Here is a 13,312-nt window from a genome sequence, read left to right as displayed (position 1 = left end):
TGTTGGGTCTAGCCCCATCTCGCGGATTGTATCATGGTATATTAGGTTTAGGCTACTGCCGCCATTCATCAAGGCTCGTGTGAAGTGGTATCCGCCAATTACTTGGTCTAATACCAGGGCAGCCCATCCTGCGTGCCGGATACTTGAGGAGTAATCGCGATGGTCGAAGGTGATTGGTTGAGACGACCAGTGGCGGGACTTCTCGGGGACAGGCGTTTTGGTATATTTTTCTGGGAGTGCCGCGTTGTTTTTTCTCTTGATCATGTGTAACATGTTTACTATTTTGACTTCGGTTGGAAATTTCTTTTGTTCCCCCTTGTCTTGCGTGGGAGGTTCGTCCTCGTCTTCACTTGGTGTATCCTTCCCCTTGTGTATGGCGTTAAGCTTGCCGGACTCCTTGAAGACCCAACATTCTCTATGGGTATGATTACCACGTTTGCTAGGGGTACTATGGATCTGACATACTTGGTCCAGAATTTTGTTGAGGCTGGACAGTTCATCCCTGGTGCCTTTGGAGGGAGGCTTTTGGTTTGGCCGAGGGACTTTGAATCCGGCATTTACTGCCGTGCCCTTCGTGCTGTCTTCTTTATTCCGGCGTTTGTAATAGCTGTTGCACCATGATTTCCTGTTTCCATCTCTAACTTCAGATGTACTGGGGTCGCTGGTGCTGCATCTGGCTAGCCAGCTGTCCTCACCCACGCAAAAGCGGGTCATGAGGTTTGTTAATGCGGCCATCGTTCTCAGCTTGTTTTAGCCGAGGTGTCTGGCGAGCCATTCGTCGCGGACGCTGTGCTTGAAAGCCGCTAAGGCTTCGGCGTCCGGACAGTCGACAATCTGGTTCTTTTTAGTAAGAAACCTATTCCAAAGGTTTCGGGCTGACTCTCTGGGCTGTTGAGTTATGTGACTCAGGTCGTCCGCATCTGGAGGTCGGACATAAGTCCCTAGAAAGTTTGCCCGAAAGGTGTCTTCAAGCTCTTCCCAACTTCCAATGGAGCTTTCGTGGAGGCCTTTGAGCCAGTGACGAGCTGGCCCTTTGAGTTTCAGAGGTAAGTACTTGATGGCATGGAGATCATCCCCTCGAGCCATATGTATATGAAGGATATAGTCCTCAATCCAGACCCCAGGGTCTGTTGTTCCGTCGTATGCCTCTATGTTTACGGGCTTGAATCCCTCTGGAAATTCATGGTCCAGCACCTCATCGGTGAAACATAGGGGGTGTGCGGCACCCCTGTAGCTGGGTGTGCCGCGTTGTTCGGATGTTTGTTGTGTTGCATTGTATGCTGGGGCACGCTTGCGTGATCCATAGATGGATCTTGTTGCACCGTCCTTTGGGTGCGAGCCCTCGCATGGGTCGCGTGTTGTATTGTGAGCAGCGTTGAATGCCGTTATGTGGTGGTAGAGGGGTCGTCTATCCGACCAGGTGGCTGCTTTGATATTTGGTTGTGGGGGGTCTGAGGCCTCCTCATCGAATTTGGGTAGCAGCTTCCACTTTGGGTAGCTCTCGGAGGGGCGATTGTCGCAGTACCTTGCTACAATGTTGAGTATTTTGCTCCATCTGAATTGGAGCGTGTTTTGCGCGGCCTTGAGCCTCTGCTTCTGCTTTTTGAGGCTCCTTGCGGTGGCAACGAGCCTTTTACGGGAATTCTGCTGCTCCGAGTGCCTGTCCGGCGTTATGTCGTCCGGACCATTATCATTGATAGGATTTGTTTGTTCGGTTTGATTATCCGGATTGCCGTTGTCTGGCAGCAGTTCGCCCTGCTCCAGAGCTGGATCAGTGTGATCGCTATTTCTGTCGAGGAAGGATTTGGGGTGGCGATTGCGTCACCGCTTTGACTGCTTTTCGAGGGAACAATCCTTCTGTGTGTCCTTCCACTCCTCGTCGTCATCTTTGGGTGCGTCCACCATGTATACGTCATATGACAAGGTGGCGTTCCAAGGCTCGATAGGCGCTGGTTCTTCATTGTCTCCTTCATCGGCATCCATACCGTCAATGTCGTCGGAGTTGAAGTCGAGCATGTCGGTTAAATCGTCGACAGTGGCTACCTAGTGGGTGGTGGGTGGGCTTTGAATTTCTTCATCGTCCGAATCCCAACCTTGCTGACCGTAGTCCGGCCAGGGCTCTCCTGATAAAGAGAGAGACTTCAGTGACTTCAGGATATCGCCGAAAGGCGAGTGCTAAAAGACGTCCGCGGCCGTGAACTCCATGATCGGCGCCCAATCGGATTCGACCGGCAGGGGCGCGGATGGTTCGGAAGCTGGAGAATAATCCGGCTCCATGGAGTCACGAGCCTTGCGGAGTACGGGGCTAGTGTTCGGCTCAACCGCCGTTAGGATCACAGCCCCCGAGGTGGCGTCCAACCACCCATCCTCGATCGGCGCGGTAGGCTCCGAACTATGGGTCGGAGCCGATGCAGGTGCGGCCTCCAGGGTGCTGTTCGGCGGTAGAGTTAGATCGTGCTCGCCATGACAGTGCGGCGCGCTCGGCAGTGGTTTGAATCCGTCGAAGATCAAGTCCCCGCGGATGTCGGCCATGTAGTTTAAACTTCCGAATCTGACCTGAAGGCCAGGGGCGTAGCTTTCGATCTGCTCTAGATGGCCAAGAGAATCGGCCCGCAGTGCGAAGCCGCCAAAGATGAAGATCTGTCCGGGGAGGAAGGTCTCACCCTGGACTGCATCGCCATTGATGATCGTAGGAGCCATCGGGCCTGACGGCGACGGCACAGAGGAACTCTCAATGAAAGCACCAATGTCGGTGTCAAAACCGGCAGATCTCGGGTAGAGGGCCCGAACCTGGGTAAAACTTCGTGTCCCTTGCCTCCTGTTACCATCCGGCCTAGACGCACAGTTTGGGACCCCCTACCCGAGATCCGCCGGTTTTGACACCGACAGTCGTAATCCGAGATCAACTCGACCCAACGTCTTTGCCTGAGATTCAAATCCGGTTGGGTGAAGATATATTTCAAACTTTGGTGATCGGTGAAGATCTCGCAATGATTACCAAGAAGGTAATGTCGCCAAGTTTTAAGTGCATGGACTACAGCTGCAAGCTCTAGATCATGTGTGGGATAATTTTCCTCATGGGGTGTAATTGCCGTGAAGCATAGGCAATTACCTGTCGATCTTGCATGAGTATGCAACCTAGTCCTTGTCGCGAGGCGTCGCAATAGATAATAAATTCCATGGAGAAATCTGGTGGTACCAGTACGGGAGCAGATGTCAGGCGTCTTTTCAGTTCCTGAAAGCTGAACTCGCACTGTGGGGTCCACTCGAACCTTTTATCTTTCTTGAGGAGTTTAGTTAGAGGTTTAGCAACCTTGGAGAAATTCTCGACGAAGCGGCGGCAATAACTCGCTAAGCCAAGGAAGCTCCAAACTTGCTTGACCGTCTCAGGTGGAGTCCAATCAAGGATGGCTTGAACTCACACGGGATTGACAGCAATACCCTTACCAGAGATTACATGGCCTAGATAGGTCAGTTTTGGCAACCAAAATTCACACTTGGAGAATTTGGCATAGAGGCGATGCTCTTGAAGTTTCGTCAATACAAGCCTTAGATGTTCGACATGTTCGTCCTCACACTTGGAGTAGATGAGTATATCATCGAGGTATACCACGACGAATTTATCCAAATACTCCATGAAGACCGAGTTTATTAACCGAGAGAAGGTGCTGGGGCATTGGTTAAACCGAAGGACATAACGGTGTACTCGTATTGGCCATAACGAGTAACAAAGGCCGTTTTGGTAATGTCCCTGTTTTTGATTTTGATTTGATGGTAGCCCAACCTCATATCCATCTTGGAAAAGACTGAGGATCCAGCGAGCTGATCATACATATCGTTGATCTTGGGAAGCGGATACTTGTTCTTGATAGTGACCAAGTTGATAGGTCGGTAATCTACAACCATCCGATCCGTTCCATCCTTCTTCTTGACGAAGAGTATAGGGCAAGCCCAAGGAGAAGAACTAGGATGGATGAAACCCTTTTTCAAGGACTCGTAGAGTTGAATCTTAAGCTCGGCTAGTTCTAAGGGTGCCATCTTATAGGGTCTTCTAGAAATTGGGACGGTTCCTGGAACAAGGTCTATCACGAACTCGACATCCCTGCCAGGTGGAACACCTGGCAGTTCTTCTGGAAAGACATCCGGAAAGTCTCGGACTACCGGAATATCTTCAAGTCTGGAAGGGGGTTGGCGTTTAGGGAGTAAAGCTGGCGCTTGACCACTCAAGTTAAGACATTTACTGTCTTGCCCGATGGGTGAGTAAGTTGAACGGTTCTAGTGGCACAATCAATCTTAGCATAATGAACTGACATCCAGTCCATACCCAAGATGATGTTTATGTCCGAGGACTTGAGAGCTATTAGAGATGCAAGGAAGACAAGTTTATCGACAAGAATTTCATTCCCATGGCTTACTCTAGAAGTTTGCCATTTGGAACCCAGAGTTTGAATTACCATGGAAGTGGGCATGTCACAGAATATCGTGTTATGCAATCGAGCATAGCTCTCAGATATCAATGAATGAGATGCTCCAGTATCGAAAACAACAGATGCCAGATGGCAATTAACAAGGAGCGTACCAAGGACGACGTTAGGATCATCATGAGCCTCCTCGGCTGAGACATAGTTGACATGGCCACGTGTAGTGGTGGCTGGCTTGGCGTAGAATGTCTTTCCCGCTGGCTTACCACGGCCAACGGACTTTCCAGACTGGTTGGGGTTGTTTTTCTGGGGACACTCTCGACCGTAGTGACCCGACTCTCCACACTTGAAACATGTCACAACATTGGGTCGTGGAGCAGCATTAGTAGCGGGGCCACCATAGGGCTTAGGCGGTGCAAACTGCTGGTTGGGGCGAGGCGCCTCAAAGGATGGCCTCGTAGTGAACCTGGGTGGCAGCGCTGTGTTTGGAATCCACACCCGCGCTTATGAGATGTAGAGACGGATGAAGAACCAAAATCACGGGAGTGCTTGCGTGAAGCGTCATAGTCAGTCTGACCTGTCTCAGCACTGATGGCCTTATTGACCAACTTCTGGAAGGAGGTGCACTCATGCAGACGAAGATCGTGGCGAAGCTCGGGGCTAAGTCCCTTGCGGAACCTTTCCCGTTTCTTAGTGTCGGTGGATACCTCTTGAGGAGCATAATGTGCCAGATTTCCAAACTCACGACTATATGCATCCATAGTCAGTCTGCCTTGGGTGAAATTGCAGAACTCTTCCCTCTTACGATCCATGAGACCTTCTGGGATGTGATGCTCACGGAAAGCCTCACTGAATTCAGCCCAAGTAGTGATTTGGCTGACCGGGCACATAGCCTCAAAGTTTTCCCACCAAAGGCTAGCAGGGCCTTCGAGGTGATAGGCATCATAGGTAACCTTACCAGCTTCGGCTACGTTGGTAGAACGTAGCTTATGGGTGATGCTGCGAAGCCAATCATCCGCGTCAAGGGGCTCAACGGAATGATTAAACTTTGCTGGGTACAACTTGATAAAGTCATTGATTGACACCAAGTCGTTTCGCTAATGACGTGCAGTGTTCTGCTCAATCCACTCCAGCAAGCGGTTAGTCTCACGCTTGTTTCTTTCTGCCTCCAGCATCACTTCGGCCAAAGAAGGCGGGTGAGGCAGATTCTCATCCCTAGTTGCACTGGCTTCCCTCTGCTCCGGGGTAGTAGGGTGGCTGCGGGTGTTGACCATCCTAGGAAAAACAAGATAATGGTTTAGACAAGGATGGCACAATCTTGGCAAGGAAGTGCAGAATGTAATGGATAACATGGAATGCCGAGATGTTCATTGCACGACATGGTAATATAGAAACTGCCATATATATACCATCGTTCATACACACCGTACATAGTTTAGTACAAGCCCAGGCTAGAGTACAACTACGGTGAATGACGTTACATCTCATCGGAGGCATTCCAAGCTCCTATACATTATTTTTCTACACCTCCAGAACGTGATACACACCAAGTCGTATCCCACGGGTCATGCAGGACTGTGGAGAATACAACTATTACAGTACTAGTGAAACTACTACTAGCTCAGACAGCTCCGTAGTAATCCTCATAAAAGTCACCACCTAAACCTGGAAGCGGAACATGATCATTTGGGAACAGACGGTCCTGTGGAGCTTGCGGGCCATAGGGACTCGGATGTGGCCTTGGTACCACAAACGGTGGCAGACGGGGACCACGAGGAGGGGTGATGCCTCCTACATCACGCCAGTCCATACAATCTGGCAATCCAGACTGTACGGGGTACATGTCCCTCATGTCCATGTATCCCGCCTGCACAGAAGGTGCAAATCGAGTCAAAAGTGGCCCAGTGAGCAGAACGGGAGTTGAAGAGCTCCATTCGCAAGGCCCGATTTTCGCGGTCCTTGTCCTCGAGCATCTCGGCAGTGGTGCAGAGTAGTGACCCCTCATGTGTAGAGTCATAGTACAAAGCCTGATAGTACCCCTGTGCTCCAGGGAGTGAGCCTGGCATGTAGCGAAAATCGGTGTTCTGGAGCAAGGCAGTTCTGGCTCGAATGATAGTCATCATTGAGTAAGCTGCGTCCTGCACGGACATCTCAATAGTAACCCCAAGTCCATAAGAGAAGTGAAGGGGTTCAGTGGCTCTAGGATAAGAGGGATATATCCTGATGGTACAAAGGTATTGGCTCTGGTTGAAGTCTCGGAACTGCTCCTCGACGGTATACTCAGGATACCATCGATAGCCTGTCTCGACCATCACCCGGACCAGCATGGCCGTGTGACCGGGTACATCGAGGCACCGAGGCAGACGGACCACTTGGTTCTGGGAACGGGTGGCCATCTGAAAGCACAGAATAATGCAAAGGCATTAGAATTTTCTAGGAGAAATCGGACAGCATAACGGCTGTAAATGCTCAGAAAAAGATTTGAGACATTCACAACAGTTTGCAAAACCACTCAACAACATCATATCAAGGTTCTGGTTCAACTGACAACATACTAAAAGTAGTAGAAACTAAACTTAGGCTTGTAACAACAATCCTATAAGCTACTACATATTAGTAACACGTGAACCTGATAGAGAGAAGAGAGCCTAGTCCTTAACCCACGTAGAAAGAGAAGAGAATGACTCAGATCAGAGGGCATAAGATAAAGGAGTAAAAGAGCCTTACGTTCCCTCCCACAATCAATTCACCTACATATAACTAAAGCATTTCTAGACTCGACATCGACCAGCTTGTCTCAATGAACCTATAGGCAGTCCGGCTCTGATGCCAATGCTGTCAGGACCCCGATTCCAAGTCAGATCGATCTAGCCGGTAACACCTCATATCACTTTGCGGCCTCACGCACGGTATTCCCACGGGTGTCGCCTTACCATGGCCCGGGACCATTTGCGCCTTTTGGCTCACGTATATGATAGTGTCGCTAGCATCCATATGACAGAGAACCCGGGCCGACATGGCTAGCCGTGAACCCAAAGCAGCACAAACCTATGGGGACAGGCATACATGAATCACATCGAGCATGTCGGTCAACAGCGTGTGAATCCGGGTTGTAGCACTGGGCTAACAGGACTGTGGGGAACCCGGGCTGTAGTAGGCTAGGCAGGACTCTGGATGTCACCGCGTGACATTCCCCCGAAGGGACAGACACAGAACAAAGTGAAACCCATGCCGTCCAGTCAAGTGTCCTGAGCAGTAGTGCTAGGCTAGCAGGACTCCAGTGAACCGGGCTGTAGCGGACTACTATGGCTCAAGGAGGCACTAGACTACATTTCCCCACAAGAGAGGCTGCCGAGGATAAACAACTAGATTGTCGGATCCCACACATACCAAGCATTTCAATCATACACACAATATGCTCGATATGTGTAAATACAACATGGCATCACAACAAAACTCTACAACTCAAGTACTTTATTTAAAGGCTCCGGAGAGCCATAAACAACATGTTGATACAGGTAGGGGTCACATGACCCGACACTCATGTCATACAAGCATATGAGCACATGCGGAAGCAAATAAGTCTGAGTACATACACTAGAAAGAAAGAAGGCTTGACGAAGCCTGTCTATCTACATAGGGCCCTCCATGGCCAGAATCACCACCTGGGTGGCAAGTTACTCATCGACGTCGAGGTCTACATAAAACCCGTCGGAGGGGGCGGTATTGTCGTATGAAAACAATAATTAAAGCAACATGAGTACAAAGGTACTCAGCAAGACTTATAACAGATCCTAATATGCATGCTCATTCTCAAGAAGGTAGTGGAGTTATTGCAGCAAGCCAGCTTTGACTCTTGGCTAAGCTATCCTATGAGACACCACTAGTGAAATAGTTTTCGCACACGAGTCCACTAATCACCAATACAATACTCCACCGGGGATCCTCCCTTGTCATCCTACGAGAGGGCCATCCTCGGTATTCACACTTATCTTGAGCCTTTTAGTAGTAACCATTAACTTGTCTATGAACTATATAGGCAACCAAGTAGTCCTTTACCGCGGACGCGGCTATTCGAATAGTTTTATACGCTGCAGGGGTGTACTTCGTCACACATGTTTCCACCACTTAGCGTCTGCACACGACATGTGCTCGGCAGACTTCAAGCGAAAACCGACGTGGGTGTAGACCATGACCTGACTAACCACACAAGTCTCTACTCCAGGTTTATCGCCTATTCGGGTTCCATCTGCAAGGAAATCCGGCCGTGGTGTCCTCAACGGCCCCAAACGATGTGTGCAGGGTTCCCGAGACACCAAACGGGCGACTCGGTACACCGTGCCACGGTGTATCTACCGCATCATAGCCCACCCCTGGGGTCAGCGCTACGCACGGCCGCCGACACATAACCTATAAACACCAGAAACTAGTTGCAACTCCTGGATAGAGGACGAGAGGGGTCAGTAAGTCAAGCGGGGTCATATTTCAGGGCCCAATGTGTGGTAGTAGCTGAATCTTAAATCACACATACAGATCTCAGTTCTTAGGGACGACCTCAATGAAACAACCCACCATGTACTCCTACATGGCCTCTCATCGATACCTTTACCAAATCATGTTCAACACATCCCTCACATTACCGACGTAATCATTTCACTCCTGCCCACCACCCAGATGAACCAGACCTGACACAACTCTAAGGATAGCAGGCATAGCAAGGTTGGAAACACATACATGGCTCAATCAACTCCTACACATGCTAGTGGGTTTCATCTAGTTACTTTGGCAATGATAGGTCATGCTGAGGATAAGGGTTCAACTACCGCAGCACACAACAGTTTGAAACGTTGTTGTCTTAATGCAGTAAATGAGAGAACGAGCGAGAACATGGGATTGTATCGATATGATCAATGGGGATGCTTGCCTGATGGAGTAGTAGTAGGGTACCACCCTTCAGTTGGATACTCGGAAATATCCTTGGAGGAAGAACCTACCATGAAAGACACCACAAAACACAATCATCACATGGCAATATGCAACAATATGATGCATGCTATGACATGGCAATATGAGGTGTCCTGGCTAATGCATTGTGAAACAAGTTGGTTTGAGTCCATTTGAATCAAGGATTCAAATGGAAGCTTATGTTCTTAAGCCATATATGTGCATTAGCTTGTTTCACCTAAACAGCAGGGTTAAAGTGTTTTGTCATGCATGAAACCATTATAGATGGAAAGATTGAATTTTTCTGATCAAATTTCATATATAAATCTTTGCATTTGGAGTTACAGATTAAAAATTATGAATTTTTGAAGTTTGTAATATTTTCTGGAATTTCCTGTATAAGAATAATTCCAGTAATTGAATTATTGCATCAGTATTGCATCAGGGTGACGTCAGTGGTCAATGGGGCCGGTCCAGGTCAAACCTGATTAGTGGGACCCGTGTGTCAGTAGTTAATTAACTAACTAAATTTAGTTAGTGTTAATCTAAGTTAATTAGCAGAGCGGTCCCACTTGTCATAGACTCAGGGGGAGTCAACCTGGGCCCACATGGGGTCAAGCAAGGTCAAACTCGTCGGTGTTTAGCCGCCGGTGAGGCCAGACGTGGCGGAGCGGTGCAGGTTTCGTGCTCCGGCGACCAAAACGACGGCGGAGCACATCTATGTGATGCGGGGAGTGAGCCGCGTCGAGTGGTGGCAGTGGGTGGAGCTGGGGTGGCCGGAAACGTCGCCGGTGATGACCTTGGCGGTCGCCGGAGCTCGGGTGAGGTCGAACCTGAGGCTACGGGGCACGGCGAGGCGCGTGGAGTGGTGCTACGGGTTCCTACGAGTGCGGTGAGTGCGTTGGTCATGGTGGTGTGGCCGGTGGGTGGCCGGAGTCACGTCGGCGACGAGCTCGGCGACGGCCGGTGTGGGTGAACGTGGTGCGATGCATATGATGCAGGAGGGAGTTAACGGAGAGGGGGAGGACGGAGCTAAGCTCACGGCAGTTGCAGCAAGCGTCGAAGCGGGCTCGGGGAAGGCCGAAGCTGAGCGGGGCGACGATGGCGATCTCAGCGGCTGAAGTTGGGGGAGACGGGGTCGGGGGCGACTCCAGAGCGGGTGAGCGCTCGGGGCTCGGCCTGCTCGATGTAGTCGATGACGGCGGAGCGAACGGACACGGGGACGAAAACGGATGCAGTTATCACAGTGGTGCGGGCGCGGCAGCGTCGGCCATGGTGGGAGAGGGCGAGGGAGAGAGATAGAGGAGTGAGCGAGGTGTTTGTGGGGTCGGGGCGGCGACATGGAGCTCGCCCAGGTGTCCAGGGCGAGGATGGCAAGCAGCTGACGCGCTGGCGAGCTCACGCACGCCGGCGTCACCTCCCTGCCTGCCTGGCGGGGACGAAGCAGCTGGCTGGCACGGGCCATCATAGTGCTGGGCCGCCAGGTGGGCCGGCTGGTGGCTTTGCCAGGTAAGTTTGTTTCCCTTTTATTTTTTTGTTTTCTTTATTTCTGCAAGTTTGTGGCTTTTCTAAAAATACTTAGGCATTTCCAAAAATCACCAAACTACACATGCCCACCGTTTAGAACATATCCCACATGGAACATTTCAGTTTGGGATTATTTGGACATTTAAAATATTTAGTAGCATTTAAATGTCCAAATGCAATAGCATATGGTTTAATCCAATGACCTTATGATGTCCTAGAAAAGTGTGCACCATTTTTGTCAAAGGTTCTAGACCAAGGCAAAGATGATGAACATTTTAGAAGGGCATTTCAGGTTCATTGGAAAAGATTTTAGTAAACCCTAGTTGGTTTCCAGGGGGGTGCTGGGGGTTCTGTCATCCCCATTTCAGTTTTCTGGAAAAGAAGACATGATGCAACACTCTAATGCATGAACTAGCTAGTGTGTGGCAAATATGATATAACAAGATGGTATCTCGCTAGCCCTTTCTGAGACCGCAAAACATAAATGCAGAGCACCTTTAAAGACCAAGGACTGACTAGACATTGTAATTCATGGTAAAAGAGATCCAATCAAGTCATACTCAATGTAAATTAACTGTAATGAATGCAAATGACAGCGGTGCTCTTCAACTGGTGATTTTTAATAAGAGGATGATGACTCAGCATAAAAGTAAATAGATAGGCCCTTCGCAGAGGGAAGCAGGGATTTGTAGAGGTGCCAGAGCTCGGTTTTGAAACAGAGGTGAATAATATTTTGAGCAGTATAATTTCATTGTCAACATAACAACCAAGAGATAGCGATATCTTCCATGCTACACATATTATAGGCGGTTCCCAAACAGAATGGTAAAGTTTATACTCCCCCTTCCACCAACAAGAATCAATCCATGGCTTGCTCGAAACAACGAGTGCCTCCAACTAACAAGAGTCCCAGGGGTAGTTTTGTTTGCAATTATTTTGATTTAGTTTGCATAAAGCATGGGACTGGGCATTCCAGTGACCAACCATTTATCTCGTGAGTGAGGAGCGGAGTCCACTCCTCTTGAGAATAACCCGCCTAACATGGAAGATATAGACAACCCTAGTTGATACATGAGCTATTTGAAAATACAAAACAGGATATTTATTTGAAGGTTTAGAGTTTGGCACATAAAAATTTACTTGTAACGGCAGGTAGATACCGTATATAGGTAGGTATAGTGGACTCATGTGGAATACCTTTGGGGTTTAAGGAGTTTGGATGCACAAGCAGTATTCCTGCTTAGTATAGGTGAAGGCTAGCAAAAGACTGGGAAGCGACCAGCTAGAGAGCGACAACAGTCATGAACATGCATTAAAATTAATCAACACCGAATGCAAGCATGAGTAGGATATAATCCACCATGAACATAAATATCGTGAAGGCTATGTTGATTTTGTTTCAACTACATGCGTGAACATGCACCAAGTCAAGTCACTTAAATCATTCAGAGGATACCACCCTATCATACCACATCATAACTATCTCAATAGCATGTTGGCACGCGAGGCAAACCATTATAACTCATAGCTAATCAAGCATGGCACAAGAAACTATGATCTCTAGTTGTCATTGCAAACATGTTTATTCATAATAGGCCGAATCAGGAACGATGAACTAATCAAATTTACAAAAACAAAAGTGGTCGAGTTTATACCAGCTTTTCTCATCTCAGCCAGTCCATCATATATCATCATAACTCCCTTTCACTTGCACGATTGAATGATGTGAATAATAATAATAGTGCACATGCATTGGACTAAGCTGGAATCTGCAGGCATTCAATAAAACAGGAGAAGACAAGGCAATATGGGTTCTTTTGTCAGATAAACAATAATGCATATAAGAGCCATTTCAACAATTTAATTATGGTCTTCTCCTATCGACCCCCAAAGAAAAGACAAGAAATAAAACTATTTACACGGGAAAGCTCACAACAAGCAAAAGAAGAATAGGAAATCTTTTTGGGTTTTCTTTTTAGTTACTACTACAAGCATGGAAATTAAACTGATTAAAAGCTACAACTAATTTTTTTGTTTTTCTTAAGGTTTATTAAAAACACAAGAAGAAAGCATAAAAAGGAAATAAACTAGCAATGAGTGTGTGAACATAAATGTAATGTCGGTGGGAAATACGTACTCCCCCAAGATTAGGCTTTTGGTCTAAGTTGGTCTATGGCCACGGCTGGCCTGGCGGATATCCATAATAGTAGTTGGGGTCGTACTGAGATGAAGAGAGGAAGACTCCGATTTCCACTGGCTGACAATCATCTCCGGATCCCACTGGTAATTAGACTGTCATGAAGGATCAACTTGTGGTTCCGGCTCTGGCTCCACGGCTGGTGCAGGGTTCCGATAGGTGTGAATAGCCTTTAACGGAACAAGGTACTGGCCTATAGATAGATCAAACAAAGAAGGAGCAG

Source organism: Triticum urartu, chromosome 7 (genome assembly GCF_003073215.2).
Source record: "Triticum urartu cultivar G1812 chromosome 7, Tu2.1, whole genome shotgun sequence".
NCBI lineage: Eukaryota > Viridiplantae > Streptophyta > Magnoliopsida > Poales > Poaceae > Triticum > Triticum urartu.
Note: the sequence above shows the minus strand (reverse complement) of the source record.